Source organism: Sorex fumeus, unplaced genomic scaffold (genome assembly GCF_029834395.1).
Source record: "Sorex fumeus unplaced genomic scaffold, SorFum_2.1 ptg000122l, whole genome shotgun sequence".
NCBI classification, from domain to species: domain Eukaryota; kingdom Metazoa; phylum Chordata; class Mammalia; order Eulipotyphla; family Soricidae; genus Sorex; species Sorex fumeus.
Window position 1 is genome coordinate 2,165,483 of NW_026606179.1, and position 18,597 is coordinate 2,184,079.

At 59.2% G+C, this 18,597-nt stretch overlaps 1 protein-coding gene across 2 annotated transcripts in view; it reads left to right on the forward strand.

Moving 5' to 3' along the window:
- The window catches only part of RAI1 (retinoic acid induced 1), a 122,162-nt gene that overhangs the window by 37,456 nt on the left and 66,109 nt on the right, over positions 1 to 18,597 (forward strand). The window contains exon 1 of one of the 2 annotated variants that reach the window (XM_056136897.1): positions 5,131 to 5,264. The exons of the other annotated variant lie outside the window; for it this stretch is intronic. The gene's annotated coding sequence lies outside the window, so the exon portion shown is untranslated. Of the gene's footprint in view, positions 1 to 5,130; positions 5,265 to 18,597 lie in introns of those variants that run through there. 2 annotated transcript variants of the gene reach the window in all.

The following is an 18,597-nucleotide window of genomic DNA, read 5'->3' on the forward strand; positions in this document are numbered from 1 at the left end:
ACAGAAGCTTCGTGCTTTGTCCTGCTTCTTTTCCTTTTTTTCCTTTTTTTTTCTTTTTTTTTAAATTTTGGGTCACACCTGGTGATGCTTGGGGGTCATCTCTTGGAGGGCATTTCTGGCATTTTAGTGCTCGGGGGACCATGCCGGCTGGGGTGGATCCCATATGGAAAGCATGTGCTGCAGCCCTTTCAGCCCGCCCCAGCCCTGGCCCACTCCCGAGTCCTCACGCAGTCAGAGAACAGTGCCTGGAACAGAGCCGCTGCTTACTAATTGTTGGCAAGGAAATGGGTGAATGCTGCTACATTTAAATTGTGTGACCTTGGGCAGGTCAGCTGTGTGGACTTCTGAGAGCCCCGCCTGCAGTTGGAAGGGTGGCTGATTTGAGGGGAGTCAGTGACCAGAGCCTTGAAATCCCTACCTGACTACACCCCAAGACCAGGAGGGCCTGGGCTTACTAGACTAGGACTTGGCCTATGTGCAGCTCAGGGTCTCACAGGCCTGGCTGGTGGGTAGATCTCTTTCCCTCTTCTCCACCCTTTGTGCTCGGCTGGGTGGGCCCTGGCTCCCCCCACACCCCCAAATGCCTGTGGGCCTTTCAGTGAGCCACTCGCACCTTCCCAGGTCCCTGCCTGGGCTCCCCAGCTGCCACCTCCCTCCTCACCACTTTCCCTTCCCAGTCCTGTTGCTAATTTAACCCCGGAGTGGTGCTGGAACACACTCCTGGAAGGAGGCGATGGTGCTGAGTGCCAGCCTGCCCAGGCCTAAGCTCTCCTGGACACGGCCACACTTCCAGGCTTGGCAACCCCCCACTCAGGCCCCCTCAGCTCTTCTCCCTGCCAAGCCCTGGGGGGTGGTCGGAACCCAAGGAGCCTGATCTACGACCCCTCAGCACTGATGCAACACTTGCTGTGTGCAGGGAGCTACGCGGGGTCTCCTAGACCTGGCCTGTAGGGTCTGGTGGGACAAACAAGAGGTTAGGGGCCAGGCTGACCTGTGCTAACATCTTGGCAGTCACTTTATTCATTGACTTGCTGAACCCTGAGGAGCACTTACTCTGTGCCAGGCAGAGGTGAGCATGGCCTCTTTATTTTGGGGTGGGGTGAAACAGCAATGCTCCTGGCACTGTGCTCAGGGGCCACTCCTGGTGGTACTGGAAATTGAACCCAGCCTGCTGCTAAGCATGTGTCCAGCCCATTGAGCTCTCTCTCTCTCTAGCCCCCCGACCTCTTTTTTTTTTTTGGTTTGTGTTTTTGTTTGGGGGTCGTAGCTGGCAGTGCTCAGGAATCACTCTTGGTGGTACTTGGGGGACCATACAGGATTCCAGGAATCGAACCCAGGCTGGCTGCGTGCAAGGCAAGTGCCCTTCCTGATGTATATTGCTCCAGCCCCAGATGACTTTAGAAACTCCTCGTCAGGTGGAGGTCTGATTTCTTGCTATCTTGGTGTACGCTGTTGACAAGTCCTTTGATGGTTCTAACTGGGTTTCCCATCTCAGATGGGCAGATTCTTCCCATAGGACAGTTCTGCTGGCCCTATGATGATACTGTGAGGGGCCCTGACCTGGGAGGGTGCTTTCTGTCCCCTCCTGCACTCTTCTGCTCCCAGGGACAACAGAGGCTCTGGGACAGATGAAGGGCTCAGCTCCCCTTTGGGAATAAGCAACCCCACTGCCATCTCACTCCTCCAATCCTCCAGGATGTGTCTTGAAATCCAGGACCCAAGAAGGGCAAGCACCGAGGGACCTCATAAATCCCGTGATTCGTCCTTGTCCTGAAGTTCTTGTTGTCCAGGACTGCCCTTCTAATGGGCTGTTGCTTCTGAAAAGTCCCCAGGCTGGTCAGGTTTATAGAAAGACTTGGCCTAGTCGCATTCATTCATTTACTTCATTCATTCAACAAGTACTTATTGAATGTGTGTCAGACAGCGAGACAGGAAGAGCACACCAGTACAAAAAGAAGCAGTTCTGCAAAATACACAGGAAGTACCGCACATGGCACTTTAGGATGTGGGGATGAGCACTCCATGCAGAGGCCAGCCGGGACAAAAGCCCTGAGGTAAGGCTGTGCCAGGTAAACTCAGGAATAGCAAGTGAGATCAGGGAGGGGCTGGAGTCTGGCTGGGTCTGGTCACTTCGAAGTGGCTGGAAGAGGGCACACCCTCCGTCCTCACAGCCCCACCTGCCTGTCTTGACCCTGCAGGTGTCAGCAGGTGATGGGACAGTGTGAGGGTAAAAGCACTGTTAGAGATTTTTTTTTTTTTGCCTCATGGTACATGAAGTGGGCCTTTCCTGGTTCACCCAGCAGCCTGGGTGGCCTTGTTGCCGCAGGTTTTTGAAAGGCGTAGTAGGCAGTCTGCATTTGAAAGACGAGGTATCCACAGGGCAGTGGGGGTACTCAAGGCTTGCTGGTAGCTGGTGAGTCTCCAGAGTGCGGCTCTGTTTTTGTTTTTTGTTTTTTCTGTATCCTTAGCAGGGGAGTCAGATGTCAAATCAGAGGATAAGTTTAGGGTCCATATGTGGGAGAGGGGTCTACTCTGAGGGCAGGTGTGGAAGGGTCCAGTTCCTGGTAGCTGTACTGAGAGGACTGGATAGGCTGTAAGACATCCAGGCCAGTTGTTCCCAAGCCTGACTAACATGTTGATTCCTAGGTAGGAGAAATAGCATGTGCAAAGGCCCTGGGCATGTGGGATTAAGATTGGGCTTCAGTCCAGGAGTGTTTTGTTATATCCTAGGGGACACGAGGGTATGGACTGGGGATTCTGGGCATCTCTGTGCCATCAGCTGAGCAGTACCACAGTCCTTTGGGAAACACCTTCTGCTGGTGCTTTTCTCCCCACCCCCAAACCCAGAGGGGGCTGGATTCGGAGGCACTCAGGTTAAGTCACTCAGGGTGGAGATGCCTGGACTGCCTGCTCCCTTTCTAAGTTGCCACCCGACCCCAGGAGTGCTTTGCAACCTGGGCAGAAAGCAGACCTCCGTGGGGGTGGGTGGGGAAGGAGGAGGTGGGGGCAGGTATTGAGCAGTTAGCAGAGGTAGGGCAGAGGGTTAAGAGCATGTGGAGAGGAAGCCTGGCGATCAGTGATCCACAGCACCCTGCATCAGAGGTCTCAGGTCAGCTTCCCCCCACCTGAGGCGGGAGACCGCGGTGGGGGCACTGGAAATTGAGAGAGATGGATGGGCAGGAAAAAGTGCAGAGCCAGGTCTGACAGCTGCGTGGTCCCTGGCGCACGATCACTGGGTGGATGGACGGAAGATCGGACACGTGTGTGAATAGCAGAGTGAGCTGATGGAGAGAAGGATAGACGGATGAATGAAGGAATGAATGAAAGGGTAGGCGGTGAGCATACTGTCGAGGGGCGGGCCAGCCAAGCGCTCAATCACAACCGCGGGGCGCTGCGGCCGCCCGCCCGCTAAGCTCCGAGCACCCCTACAGCAGCTGGCAGAGGCGCGTAATTCCGCGCCCTCGGGGGCCTGGAAGACGCTCCCGACGGCGCCCGGGGGCCGGGTGGAGCTGGAGCTGCGCCACCGCACCCGGACTCCTCCTCGCGCCTTCACTTCGCTCGAGCGGGGCATCCCTCGTCCTCGAGGTGGGCGGGGGGGGGGGGGGGGGGACCTTGAGGTGCGGTCCCTGCTCGCCGATCCCGGCCCTTCTTTGTCTCGGCCTAGTCCGACGCAGTCTCTGGGCCATGACCCGCCTTCTCCGGGCCGCCCTCGCCTGCACTTCTCGGCTCTCCTGGTCCCCTCTGGCCCCAGCTCACAGGCGTCTCCCCGGTCAAGCGGGGTCCTTCGAACGCAGTGACGCTGGGACGGCGGGCCTGGCAAGTGCCAGCGCTTGCGAGCTGTGTCTGTGGCGCGGAGAGGGCGGGGGCGCTGATGAAGCCCCCCTTGTCTCCGCCCTCTCTCCTCGCCCCACCTCCGCCCCTATTCCCCGCGCTGCGTCCCGACCTCAGCGCCGCCGGTTCGAGCCTTCAGCGGCTCTGCTGCGGCGGTGCGATGCCCCACGCCACGCGGAGCCCGCCGGCTGCGGCCCTGCCAGCAGAGCACGGCCCCACGCAGGCCGGGCGCGTGTGCGCCCCCCGCGGCTTCTCGCCGCTCACCAGCCCCGCACAGGTGCGCGGCCCCTGCCACGCGCAGCCCGGGAACCGCAATCCCACTCGCAAACAAGCCCGCTGGGGGGCACGGCGCCCCGGAGGCACCGACATGACCCACGGCAGCAGCCCCACGCAGGTGCGGTCCCACCCACGCAGTCGCACCACCCCTGGACAAGCCATCGCACACAAACAACCCCACGCAGCATCGCGTCGCCCAGCCTCCCCGAGGCCCAGAGACACATTCACAAATGCATTCACGAGCTAGTAGCCAGACCTCCCCCCGCCGCCCCCAAACCCCGTGACATTCACACGTAGGACAGACCAGAAATAGATGGCCACATTGATACACACACAGCTCCCATCGCACAGCCAAGAGCTCACCCACGGGCTCGTAAGTGGGAAAATATTAAAGCGTTCCCTCCCCCCGCTCTGTGTTTGACACGCGTACGCGCGCGCGCGAGCACACGCGCGCACACACGCGCACACACACACACACAAACACTCACCCCACCCCCATCCCCCGTCCCCGAGAGCCTCGGAGCCGCCGAGCGAGTGACCCCGAGCCCCAGCGGGGAGAGCCGCGGGAGCGTCGCCCGGCGCCCCCTCCTCCCGCCGCTGCCCGAGCGCCCTCCCGCTCCTCCCCCTCCCGCCCGCCCCCTCCCCCTCCTCCCCTCCCCCGCGTCTGGGGCGCGGGCTGCGCTCAGCCAAGCCCCCTCGTCGCGCGCCCTTCCCCGCGCGCGCCCCGCGCCCGCATCGCGCTTGCCGAGTGGATGCGGCCACGGGGCGGTCTCTAATTACCTCCTGTCCCCCGGCGGCCCGTGAATAATGGCCACTGAGGGCACTCGCAGGGGCTGCTGAGAAGGAAACGCGGGGCGCAGGAGGCGCGGCGCGCGCGGGAGCGCGAGGGAGAAAGGAGCGAGCCCCGGCCGCCGCGAGCGGGCGGAGAGAAAGGAATCGTGCGAGCGCTCACATTTTTTTCTCCCAGGGAGCTCGTCTGGCCGCCGCGTTCTGGAAGAGGCGAGGGGGTGAGCGCGCGCGAGTGGAGGAGCAGGAGCAGGAGGAGGAGGAGGAGGAGGAGGAGGTGGAGGAGGAGGAGGAGGAGAGAGACGGCGCGGGCAAAGGGAGACGGCGAGAAGCGCAGCACCGGCGCCCCGAGACCCAGGAGGAGCCCTCAGGTATTGTTGGCGGCAGAGCTTTGTGTCTTGGGGGGCTGTTAGGGCGCGCAAGGGCCCCGGGAGCCCCCAGCCCTGTGCCGCGGGCTCTCAGGTCCCCCCGAGCCCAGCGCCGCGGGCGGGGGTCGCCGCCCTCTGCGGGCACCCCTCCCGCCGCGCCGCGATCTTGGCTGGAGTTGCAGATCTGCCTGTTTTGGCGTTTTCCGCGCGGCTGAGGAGAATCAGTCCCGGGAGGAGGAATTTCTTCCCCTTTTTTTTGAACCGTAGTTTGGCTGTGCTGGGAATTCCCCCATCCCCTTCCGTCCACAAGCCAGTGGAGCGAGGTCTCGGCGACAGTGGCCTGCGAGGGCGGGGGTGGGGGCTGAGCTGGCGGGTCTGGGGGCCGCAGCCCCGGCGGGGGGAGATGCCCGAGACGCCAGGAGTTTGCTCAAGTTCGCCGTCTGCGCTCGGAAGCGGGTCTGGCCGGGAAGGGCTGTCCGCGCGCCCCGTCCTGCCCCGGGCAACCGGTGGGAAAGTTCCCGAGCTCGAGCCTCCCTGGGGACGCGGCCCCCCGACGCCTCCGGCGAGTCCGCGGCCGGCGCGGCCCCTCCTGGCCGCCCGCGAGCGCTTGAGGTCGCGCGCTCCCCACCCCCGCCTTCCTCCCTCCGGGCGGCTTCCGGACCTGGACGCGGCTGGAGGGGCCGCTTCAAACACTTCCCGGGAGACCCCTCCCCACTCCCCTGCGCGCCGGGGGCCCCCGGCCCGCACCCCGCGGCACCCCCGAGGGGCCAGGCTGACAATGAAATCTAGCGCCTCTGCAGTGTGCGTGCGTGGGGGCGGGGGTCGGCGCGCGGTCTCTCCGGGGGCGGCTGACCCGGGCAGGGGCGGGGGCGGGGAGGCTGATTGGGGGGAGGGGCTTGTTTGGGTTAGAGACGTTGACGTCGTGTGGCGCCGGGAGGGGAGGCGGAGGGGGCGGGGTGGGTGCTCGGTGGAGGCCCGCCGCCGGGGTTCGCGGCCCCGCTCCTGGATTGGGGCCCCTTTTGGACTTGGCGATTGGCGGGTGACCTCGGGGGTGTCGAGGCTCCCCCCCCCGCCCCAAGCCTTCTGCCCCCCAATCCGGCCTCCTCCCCTCCTGTACAATGCGGGCTTCTGAGGCGATCCCGAGTGTGTGTGTGTGTGTGTGTGTGTGTGTGTGTGTGTGTGTGTGTCTCCAAGTGTTTGTCTCCTGCGATCCACAGCAGACGCTGCTCGGTGACCCGGAGATCCGGACGCCTCGCCCCCTCTTTCAGATGCTCGGGAGGGTGGTGGGGGAAGGAGAGGGGGAGGGGAATGGTGGGAACTTCATGTCCCACTAGACCCCCCCCAAGGTTGTGCCACCCGAGAATTTCTGGGGACCGCAGTCCTGAGCGGCGCTTAACTCCACGCGGTGGAGGAGGGGCTGCGGCCCCGCAGAGCCCCCCATCTTTCTGCACTTTAGTGTGTGGCAGGAGAGGAAGGGGTGAAGGGCCACTTAGAATCAGAGTGGGGGCAGAGAAATTCATGGAAACCTGCCTTCACTGGCCGTCCCCCCTCCCCCCCAAGCAGGGGAGGAGGCCAAAGGGGGGGGGCTTCCCTTTCTCTTCCCAGGTCTGAGAGCCAGGGCCGGTGGCGGAGAAGCCAGTTGGCAACCCAGGCTAGGAAGGAAATTCTCCTCCTTCCTTAAAGGGGATTCCTGGGGGAAGGGGGTGGCTGTAGCTGTTGGCTGGCTACTCTCTTTCCTGGACCAAGAATAGAAAGAGTTAACCCTGCCCAGAAATCTGTCAGTGCTGACCCAGCAGGGACACCGCGTGGGACCCTTTGACGTGCTAACAGTGTGACACTGGCTGACTGGAGCTAGCAGATTCCATCCCCAGTGTTCCCCTCACAGCACCACAGGGACTTAGGGCCATGGGGAGTCAGGACCCAGAGAGGGTGTCAGAACCCTTGGGGAAGGCCTGGCGAGGTCGTTGGAAGGGGAGTTATCAGGGGGGTAGAAAGGGTCAGGAACAGACAGGTCCCTTCTATACTTTGTCCCCCACCCCTGCGGGAAGCCTGCTGTGAGGAGAGTGTGGACCCAGGGCCTGCCTGCCAGAGAGGCGGGGCTGAAGTCAGCAGGACTGGCTTGTTTCTGCCGAGGCCCCATTACAGCACAAGCCCCTTGGTTAGTGTGATGGGGTGGGCTGCCCCTCCCCCACCCCAGTGTCCTTTCCCTGCAGGTGAGAATCACCTTTCTCTGCAGATCTCAAAGCACAGTGGGGGCCTGGCATGCAACCGGCACTTGTCTTTGACTGGACAAACAGGAGTGAATGAATCAGTAATGAATGAATGAATAAATGAATGGAAGAGAAAGTTTCTCAATTGAAGGCGTTTTGTCTTTCTGTTAGCTATTGGGGCCCCATTCGGTGGGGGCAGATGGATCCTGGATGCTGGAACTAACCTAGAACCCCGGAGCCTGTTATAGGCATGGCAAAAGCGCTGCCACTTGAGCCCCAGCCCTCACTGTAGTATATACAGATAGATATATATATATAATTTAAAACATGATCAATAGAAAAATCATTAAAATACAAATGCAGAAGGTGACTGATGGTCATCCTGAGCTATGGCATTGTTGGTATGTTGATGTGGTCCTTTCCCGTCTCTTGGCTTCAGCGGTTGGTTTGTTTTTTTAAGGACTTTGTCGTCATTCTCTATATTCAGATGTCTATCCTGCTCTCTGCGTTGTTGATGCTAATAGGAGCCTTTTCCTATTTTGTAACGAACTGTTCACAAACATCACGGCCAGTGTCTGCAGGCTTTTCCAAGCAAGTGGATGTGCCATCTTGCACTCACACTCCCCTTTTGTTCGGCACTTGGGATGCTGATGAACGGGGTAGTGGATTTATTTTTGTGGAGAGAGCTTTTTTTTTGATGTTCAAGATGATTTCCTCAAAATGACGCTGCTGCTGCTGCTGCTGTTGCTGCCACTGAAGGCTGCGAAATGCCTGCAGTGGAGGAAATGGACTAGTTGTTTTCCCCACATAACTGGGGCACTATTTTCCTTCCTTCCTCGCAATCCAGAACCTTCTATCAGAACCAATGAATCACCTGTCTGAATCCCCTGCTCTGACAGAGGAGGAAATGGGAGTCTCACGAGGGGAAGTGAATCCCAAGGTCACACAGCAGCCGCTGGGCTCGACAGCAGCTAGGAACTGTCCTTTCGTCTCCTCAGCCAGGAAGCGTCCCCAGGCGTTCTTTAGGCTGACCTTGCCCATTTCACAGATGGGGGTACTGAGAACTCCAGAGAGGAGAAGCACCCCATTTGTTCCTGCTATAGACTCTTGGTCACTCATGCTGGCTGTGTCCAGTGCGGCCTTAGTGACCTCTGCTTGACCAGCCACTGCTTGACTCCTTGTAGGCCTGCCTCACAACTGGCTCTCCGCTCGTGTGTGTTTGTGGCGACAGGGATTGTACCCAAGGTCTCACTCATGCCAGCCAAGTGCTCCACCACGAAGCTCCATCCCCGTCCCCACCCCCTTCATCCTTCTAGAAGGGAAAAGCAAAGCCCGAGCAGTGAGAGAGGGGCCTGTGTGGTTGTGGCCTTACCCTGGAGACTCAGTTTGCTAGTTGAGAGACTTAGCTCTGGGACTGTTCGGGAGCTGGGCACCGCTGGAGGGAGTGGTAGCCTGTTACCTCTTGAAGTCCCTTTGCTCCTAGAGGGCGCCCCAGGAAGACCCCTGGGGGAGGAGGTGTGGGGAGAGGGAAAGAGCGGGGGAGAGAAGAACGTAAGCTGAGGGGCTAGGATGTGGGTCAGTGGTCAAGCACCTGCCTTGCAGGTGTGGGGTCCTTGGTTCCATCCCTGGCCCCGCCGAAAAAGGAAGAATGGAAGCTAAGGCCAGGAAGAGGGAGGCGGCAGGGAGATCAGGAAGAAAGGTTGTGAAAAGTGGAGAGAGAAGGAAGCCCCCTCACAGTTTCATTGGCCCCCAGGAGAGGCTGGGCAGACTCACACCCAGTGGGGGACTGGCCACCTGGTTCTGATGACTAGGAGGGTCTGGGCATCGAGGTGGGCTCTGTTGGGGGCAAGGGCTCTGACAGTTCCACGGGAGCAAAGCAGGTGGGACAGGGTGGCAGGGCCGGATGGTGACTTCTCTGTCCTTAGGGGCCCCCTGGGGTAGTGGCCAGCAGGTGCTGGTAGGGTCAGCGTGTCTATCAGTGGATGGGTCATGTTATGGGCAGCCCTCCTGTGGCACTCGGGCATTTTGAGCGTCTCTGAGGTGTTGCGCTTTGCCACATCCCTGCAGGCACGTGCACATCCGTGTGAGCTTGTGTGGTGTGTCTCTGCGTATCCTCCTCCCTGTGTGTGTGTGCCCACAGGAGTGCCTCAGTGCGTGCTCACGCTCACGGGTGCGTCCAGCCCGGGTATGTGTGTGTGCCTGCATGTGTGTGCAAATCTGTATGCGTGTCTGTGGGTGTATGCACGTGTCTGGAGTCTCTGATCTCATTCGTGCATCTCGGGAGGGGGAGGGGAGAGCGTGCCCTGAGCTTGGGCACGTGCGTGTTTGTCTGTGTGCGAGCACACACTTTCGTCCTAATGGCCCCAGGAGGGATCCCGGCATCAGGCTTTTGTGTTGCTTTCAAGGTTGCGGCCGGGTGGGTGAGGGGGGTGGCCTTCGACTGGGAAGGGTGGGTGGGGGGAGGCAAAAGAAAATCTTAAAAGACTGTCTTCCCTCTGGTCTCCAAGGAGATCAGCCTGTGAAATGATCCGCACGTTAATTAAAAACGATTATATCCTGATTGAGCCATTCCTGCTCACATCCCCCAGCCGCCGAGGACGAGGCTGAGACCAGAGGCTGTGGATGGGACAGCATCCAGTGGTGGGCACAGCCCACTCTGGGCACAGCCAGCTTGAGCCCAGCCCACAGAGGGGAACTGACCCTGGAGGCAGCCCCCGGTGGCAAAGGTGTTGGGGCATCTGCCCAACGCCCCTGTGAGCTTCTCATTGCCTTGACCGCCCTTCCAGACTGTGTTTCCGGGAGCTGGGTGGTGGCTGGTGGCCCAGGGATGCCCACTGTGGACACTGGGCCTGTTTGCCAGACCCTGTGAACCCACAGTTGTGGTTCTGGTTTTTCAGAGAAACAGCATGCTTAAGACCAAAAGGCCAGAAACTGGAGACCCCAGACTGAGACTAAGTCCTTGGCCACCGAGTCCCAGAGCCCTATCTTGAGGGGGTTATGCTTCCATAGGACCCCTGGGAACTGGGGCACCCAAGCACCTGCCAGGGTCTCGACACCCCTTGGAGAGGAGCGGGCCATGCCAGGAAAGGACTGTGATGTCTGTCGGGGGCAGGTCCTTGCTCTCAGCAGTTGGGGTGCACTGAGCCCATGACCTCTGCTCAGGCCTTCAAGGCTCTCTGGGAAGAGGTCTTTCCTTGTGACCACCACTTAGTCCTGTGGTAGGAAATCATCATAACCAACATGTTCCACCTGCAGGATCCCTGGGTTTGATGCCCAGCACTGCATGATCCCCGAGCACCACCAAGAGTAACCGCCAGCAGTATTAGTCAGTGACCCTCGCCTGCACTGCAAAATCCAGTTCTGTTGCTGTTGTTAGGTGGTAGGTGCCAGTGAGCTGAGTTGCTGAGCATTGTGGAGACCCAGCTTCTAGAAGCATAGCCAGCTGCCCTCCCCTCCACCTTCTCCTCACTCCTGTGTGCCATCTGGCACATCTGAGAGGCGCTGACCCTGCCATGGATAGCTCACCTGGAAGCCCAAAAAAGCTCCATGGCTTTCCCCACTTCTTTGAGATTCCATTTCCTTTTTGTGTAATAGAAAATGGAGCAGCAAGCGGTCAGAACTGTTGGGAAAGAGGGAACCCTGGCCAGGTTGGTCAGAGTGCCTGGAAGCATCCAGATGGACAGAGTTTTCATCTGTGCCTCTATATTCAGAGAATATCTGTATGTTCTCTGCCATGTGTGGCTGTGGCAGAGACCCTGCATTTGTGACTTCTGGAGAGGGAGACAAGCTTCTTCTGTGTTCTCTAGAAGACTGTGGGGTTGAGGTGGCTGTCATCACAGTAGCAACCTCCAGAGGAGCGGATGGGTCATGTTGGGCAACTATTCCAGGGGACTTTCTTGGACCTATCAGAAGCTATATTATCAAAGGTAGAGCTCCTGTAGAAAGGGAGGGGATTCTCTTGTTGGACGGGATTCCATATTCTTAGGGAGAGTATGAGCAGTGGGAGAATACTAGGCATAGAAATGGTGTTGTGAGGAATTCAGTGGTACCAGAAAAGGCAATGTGCTCCCGTTCCCAGGCTGAGCAGTCCGGCAGAGGCTGGCTTAGCTCATGTACAACCCTTCTCACAGCAGAGACATGCTGCCTGCCCTAGGTCATCCCTGAAAAGTGGCACCTCCCAGGAGCACGTTGACCCGGTTGGTATCTGCCTGCGTGCAAAATATTCCCTTCTTGCCTTTTCTGAAATGTCTCCATTCGTCAAAGCCCGGGAAGTCCCTGCTTAAAAATGCAAATGCTTTACCTTGGAGGAATGATGAGAAGATGGACTCATGTTTGCATAATGCAGGGGCCCTGGAGGGCCAGCACGCAGTGCTAATGAGGGGCGCCCTGTGGGCTTGGCAGCGCCTCCCTGCCCGGACTGCACCCTCCTGTGCTACGACAGGGTGTGTGTGTGTGTGTGTGTGTGTGTGTGTGTGTCTGTGTGTCTGTGTGTGCAGTCCAGGGCACTCACCATCCACCTTCCTGGGAGCCAGAGGTTCCCACGTTGGCTCCTGATTGGAGTATACTGTCTAATCCAGCAACCTACCTGTGGCCAGATTTTGACCATGGACCATCTGTTTGCAGCTTCCTGGCTTACTAGTTATTTCCCATCAGTCACTCGAACTATTCTCTGTGTTTGGCCCTGGACCTTGGGCTTCTGGGGGCTATGAGACTAGTGCAGGGTGCCAGTCTCAGCTACGCCTCACACTTCTCTGGGCCCCGAGAGCTGCCTAACAGGTGAGGGCAGGGCCAGAGCGATGGTACAGTGGGTCAGGTGCTTACTTTGCAGGCGGATACCTGGGTTCAATCCCGGCATCCCATAGGGTCCTCTGAGCACCACCAGGAGTGATTCCTGAGCACAGAGCCAGGAGTAACCCCTGACTTCCTTCACAGGGCACTCCATGGCCTGACCCAGTAATCTCCACACAGTTGGGGACAGGGCGCGGGGTATTGGCGGGCCTCAGATGGGCACCTGATTTCCAGATTTCATCTGCTGAGATCCTCGTGGGTCCACAGCCTGCCTGAGGAGAGCTGTGGGTTGGGGGAAGGGGGCTCCTAGGGACAGCCAGAGAACACTAGGAGGTCAGAAGGTGGGGGGTGGGGTAGGCCTGGAGCCACCTCGAGCACTGCAGATGGTTTCATTGTGAAGGCCACAGAGGGCCGAGGGCACAGAGGCTTTGTGGAAGGGGGTGGCCCGGTGGGTGTGCAGAGATTCTTGTAACCTCAGAAAAGGCCCCGGGCTGCAGGGAGTGCTCGGAAGGCCCAGCACATGCTTTGCAGGGAGGTCCCTGAGCGTCACAGGGTGTGGGCCAGAGAAGAAAAGAAGGAAAGGGACTGGGGGGTTGTCGCAGTTTCTCCTCCGACTCCCAGATCTGACTGTAAGGCCTTGGATGGCACAAGCGCGTCCCCCTCCTTGCCTGCCACCCCCGGCCGCTGTGTGGACCTGGGGTGGGGCTGCAGAGTGGGCACCTGAGCTGGCCGGCCTGGAGCAGCCCCACCCAGCCCTGCAGTGGGTTCAAACCCTGGGAGGGATTATCCAGGCTCCACTGGGGAAGGAGGCGGCAGTCCTCAGGGAGCGGTAATTAAAGCCTGTCAGATTGTGATTCCCTCTCAGAAAGGTGCACACAGAGCGAGCAGGGAAGGGACCCGGGGCCTGGCGAGGGCAGGGAGAGCACCAGTAGTCGTGGGTTCCGGAGCCCCGTGGAGCAGGCTGCGGGCTCCAGCACTGGCGATTTCCTCTTCAAACCCTCCCACTGAAGGAAAAATTCCTGCACTTCCTATTTTCCACACAAGGAACCCACGGCTGGGAACGGGAGGCACGGTGATGCTGGGGGAGTGGCAGCCGTGAGGCCGGCAAGGCCAGAGCACACGCTGGCGCTGGCGTGCAGGAGGCCCGGAGGGGGCCGGGTGGGGAGAGTGGGGCAAGGCATGTCAGCTGTCAGGAAGGCATGATCCCTGTGCCTGCTTGCCCCCCCAAGCCCCCAGTCCTGTATTGCTTTTATGGGGGGGAGGGTGCCACACCCAGTGGTTACTCCTGGCCCTGCTTGGGGGCCCCTCAGGGGTCAAACCTGGGTCAGCTGCATGTAAGACAGACACCCCACCTCTGTGCTATCCTGCTGTGCTCCAGCTCCCACCCTCACACAGCTTAATCCCAAGGGAGGCCCAGGCAGCCCGAAGCACTGTAGCCCTTCACACTCACTATCTGCCCTGTGTTCAGGGTCTTATGGGGGGGGGCAGGCACCTGGGCAGTAGTCTGCACAGGACTCCCTCCTCTGCCAAGGTGGCTGGGCAGCTCGGGGCTCCTTGTAGCCTGAGCAGTGGCCTTGGCCCAGGAGGGCAAACCCAGACACCAGGCTTGGAGAATTCCTCCTGCCTGACTCTCCCCTTCCTCGGTGGGGGCGGGGGCGCTGGGGCCTGGTCCTCACTGCATTGGACAGAAGAGGGCACTGAGGCCCAGAGAGCCCCGTGCTGCTCATGAGTCATCTCTAAGCCAGTGAGGTGCCCCTCCTCACCCTGGCACACTGCCAGCCCCTGCCCCCCGCAGCCCCCCTTCCCAAGCCCATCCATCTGGGGAACAGACTGGAGCTCAGCCTCCCGTGATGCTGCAGAGGTGTTGGCAGGCCAGTACAAGGTTTTCTCTTTTATTTCTGAAGTGTTTGGTTTGGGGATCACACCTGGCAGTGCCACCCGCTGCTCTGTGCTTGGGGGCTCGCTCCTGGCAGTGCTCAGGGGACTGTGCGCAGGGCACTAATGCACACACGCCTTCTCTCTCCAGCTCTGGGCTTTAACAATAGCATTAGATTTCACATTAAAAGCTTAAATTTGGGGGGAGGGGCGGTCTGGGCCACACCTTGCTGTGCTCAGGGATTTGAGGGACCATATGCGGTGCCAGGGACTGAACCGCGTCGGCCACGTGCAGGGCAAGCTCCTTCCCCGCTGTGCTATGGCTCTGGCCCCGAAACCCTACTCTCTGCTTTTCGGAAAGAAACTGTGGGTTGTAGCAGAGGCCCCCATGCCCACAGGCACAGCCCACAGCTGCACCCCCCCCCCCCGCCTGCCCAGCCCCGGCCCTGTGTGTTGGGGGGGTGGTCTTCTGCCAACCCAGGAGGCAGGTTTGCTGTGCAGCATAGACCTGTGCCAATCCTGGAATCCCGTCTCTTTCTGATCTTGGGTGGACGATATGCTTGAAACACATCAGTGAAACGTCAGAACTGAGAATCGACTCCAGATTGAGTCTTGGGGGTGTTTTCCAGAAATTCTCCAGGCCACAGTAACAGAAGTGTGCCTGGGTGGGGTGACTCCCTGGTGGATGCTGCAGGGGTTTGGAAGAGCTCACTGGGCTGCGGGGTGGACGCCCGTGCTCCTGACATGCTTGGCAGCCAGGCAGCACGGGTTCCTTCCCAGGCCAGCCCTGGCCGCCGCACCCCATGGAGCATCTGCTTGCCAGCAGGCCGGAAAGGTGAGCTGACAAGTCCTTGACTCCCAGCCCAGTGCTCGTTCCTGTTAAGACTCTGTAAAAATTGCCTCTTAGGTGAGCTACTGCTTCCTGCGCATTTTAAAAAATGCTCTTTTCGTTAATATGCGGAAGAGATTTCTATGTTCTTGTACATAACCTTTTGCTGAAGCGACAACGTGCGATAAAAGGGTCCCAGGAGAGCCAGTGTAATTTGGGCTGTGAGGGACAGAGAATACCAATGCAGAAGCCTCTTCAGAAAGCATGGCTGCTCCCGGGGGCGGGAGGTGGGGGCCCTTCTCCCCACCCCCAGGCCTGGCCCCAGCGCTCGCCCACCCGTGACTGGATAGCCACGTGTTCCTCCAGGGTCTTTCTTGTGCTTTGCTGGCTCAGAAGCATGAGTCTCCTGGCGCCCAGAGGAGATCTAGGGAAAGGGAAAGTGAGTCCTCAGGGCTGGCCCAGAGGGGTGGAGAGAGGGAGTGAAGGCGGGGACAGATGCACGAGCCCCATCTCTAGGCAAGAGGGGCCAGTTGGAGGGGGACAAAGGGGGCCCTTCCGCAGGCAAATTGAAGGGCGTTAGCATCCGCCCCAGGCCCCTAAGGATCAGAAAAGGGGGTTTGGGAGGTTCGTTAATTGAGGTTGATTCTAAATTGGGAGGCTTAATAAATGGTAATTACCCTCCCGTGGGGGCCAGGCAGAGCTAACCAATATGGCAGGGCACAGCTTCTGGGTAGAGTGGCCTTTTCCCCGCCCACCCAGCTGGAGGCCCTGAAAATTCCGACCTGCCTGCAGGGTGTTAGGGTTGGAACTGGGATGCACTAGGAGTGACCTCATTTCTTTTGGGGTGGTGTCAGGTCTTACTCCTGGCTCTGCACTCAGGGATCATTCTTGGTGGGGGTTGGGAGACAATGTGGGGTGCCGAGGATCGAACTCGGGTCAGCTGCATGCAAAGCAAGCACTTGCCTGTTGTTATACCTGCAGGCCCGCTGGCTTCTCTCTGTGGGTCCAGCATGGGGAGGTGTAGAGCCGTGTGTCTGCACATGAGCTCTTTGGACACACGCGGGCGTGCCGTGTACCTGGGCTTGGTGCCCGGCCCGGCCTCTCTCCGTTCCATGCCCAGCGGACTCCTCTCCCTCAGAGCAGTGGCGGGCTCACTTCTGCCACCTCTGCTCCATCAGAGCACGGGGAGGAGAGACCCCACAGCATCCCAGCAGGACACCCCTGCTGATTCTGGAGATGGGGCTGGCTGGGCTGGGCACAGGGCTTCCCTTCCGAGCTGAAGTGGTTGGCTTGGGAGCCACAGCCTCATGCGCACTTGCTCTTCTGCTGAGCTCCGTGTCCGGCCAGAGTTGCAGTTCCAACCGAAGAACCTCCTTCAGGGGTGACCCACGTAAACAAGCAAGGGGGCCAGAGAGACCGTGCAGTGGGTCAGTGGTCGGTTTCAGGATGGAGGGAGGCACAAGCGCCGCCTCGGGTCTGCCAGCAGCCACCGCCCGTGCGCCTCATCTCCTTCACGGCCCCTTCTGAGCCCCACATCTTGTGGTTTTCCCGCCAGGTTGGCGCTCATCTGGCTGCCTAGAGGGACAGCGAGCTTCTGCCGCTCGTGTCTAGAAAGCTGTGGGGTGGCCGTGTGAGGGGGCAAGCTGCACGTGTGTCTTAGTGTTCTGCGGAGGGTGTGTGTGCTGAGAGGTGGGACCTGTGGGGTGGCCACTTCTGGGCTCCAGGAAGGTGGGGGTGTGAGTGGGACACGCATGTGCTGCGGGTATGGCCATGGGGCTGTCCCCACTCATGCTGGCCGCTCACAGGCCCCTCTGAGAGCAGACACAGAAGGCTCCTCAGTGCCCCAAGCCCCTTGCCGCTGTCGTTTCGCTTGTTTTGTTTCCTGCTTTTGGGCCACACCTGTCGATCCTCAGGAATCACACTTGGAGGTGTTTGGGGGAACATACGGGGTGTCGGGGATTGAACCTGGGTTGGCTGTGTGCAAGGCAAATGCACTCCCCGTTGTGTTGTCTCTCCAGCCCCTTGCCGTTTCACTCTGGACTGTGTCCCCACGTGTGGGCCCAAGAGCTGGGAGAAAACGTGTAAGCATGAGCACTGGGTGCTGTAAGGTTCCCCCAAGTGCACCGAGGGGGCCCCTCCCCATCCCAGCAGCTCTAGGTGTGGCAGGAAAACAAAACAAAGACAAGAGTGGGTTTGGATGTGTCTGGAAGGCTGCCACCCCATCCCCAACGGACGTGGCTCCTGAGTGTCACGGAGGCCAGCCAGCAGGGAGGGCCTGCGGAGGGAGTGGGGGCATTTCCAGACAGAAGCTGGGAGACTGCCAGAGATGGGATATTTCTAGAAACTGCATTTCTGGAGATAGGATGAGGACATTTGTAGAGGCTAGGTGGAAAGCATTTATCTAGGAGGAACATTCCTGAAGATGAAAAAGGACTTTTCTGTAGCTAGGAGTGGGCATTTTCTGGAGTAAAGATGAGGCCTTTTTGGATTTCAAACATTGCTAGAGATGAAACATTTGTGGGAATGGACAATTTCTAGAGATAAACTGTAGTGCCTCTGGAAGTGAAGTGTTTTTGAAGATGATACTGGAGTAGTTCTGGAAATAAAATAGGGCGCTTCTGGATCGGAGGTATTTTTGGAGCTGGGATGTGGTATTTCAGGAAGTGGAACCTTCTTGGAGCGAATATGGAGGCTTTACAGAAAGCACTGGCATTTCTGGAGGTAGGTTACACTGGAATGAGAGGGTTATTTCTGGAGGCTTGATGGGACATTCTGGAGCGAGAATGTCAGGGTTCAAACAGTATTTTGGAGAGAAAATAGGTCATTCCTGGGGAAGAGACATTTTCTGATGAAGGATGGTACTTTTCTGAACACGAGGGCTATGTAGAAGCCTTTTAGGGTATTGATGGGGGAGCTTTTCACCAGGTCCAGGGGTACTCCCACAGACTCCCACATATGACTGGTTTGGGGGCCGGACCTCAAGCACAGAGGGATGGTTTCTGCCCAGTGTCCCCATTCTGTGAGCAGCAAAGGGGGTCCTCAGGGGACCTTCCCAGAGCCACCCACTGCCCAGGGCTGCTGAATGGTTAAGTCTAATCTAATTCCGTTTCTCCGGAGCCATCGGAGACTTCCTCTGCAGCTCCCCTGCCAGGACCTTCACCTTCTCTCCGGCCCAACCAGGACATGCCCTTGGAGCAGCCCCGTGGGGCACTGGTTTCAGTCGAAGGATGGGGCCACCACGAGGGTGAATGTAGATGAAGACCCGAGTCTGTGTGCCCGCCCCCCCCCCCCCCCACCTCGAGCTGACCCCCAGGCTGTCAGGCCACTCCCCCTACTCCAGGGAAGGGCTATGGAGCTGTCACCACTTGAGCCAGCCTGGAGTCCGGGAGTAATTATTTCTCCTCCTTAATTGAAATTTCAGCCTCAGTGATCCTGTCTCAGAAGTGTAAGGCAGGCCCAGAGACCCCAGGGCTGGTGTTGGGGGCGGGAGGGGGGGGCTGCCCCAGGGTGGGGGTGTGCGGGAGTGAGGAGGGGGGGCCACTTAAGGCAAATTGCAGCTCAAGGCTGAACCTCTCTCTCTGTGGTGGGGGGTTAGCAGGAGGGAGAAGATCTGGCTGGACCTGAAGGAGTGGCG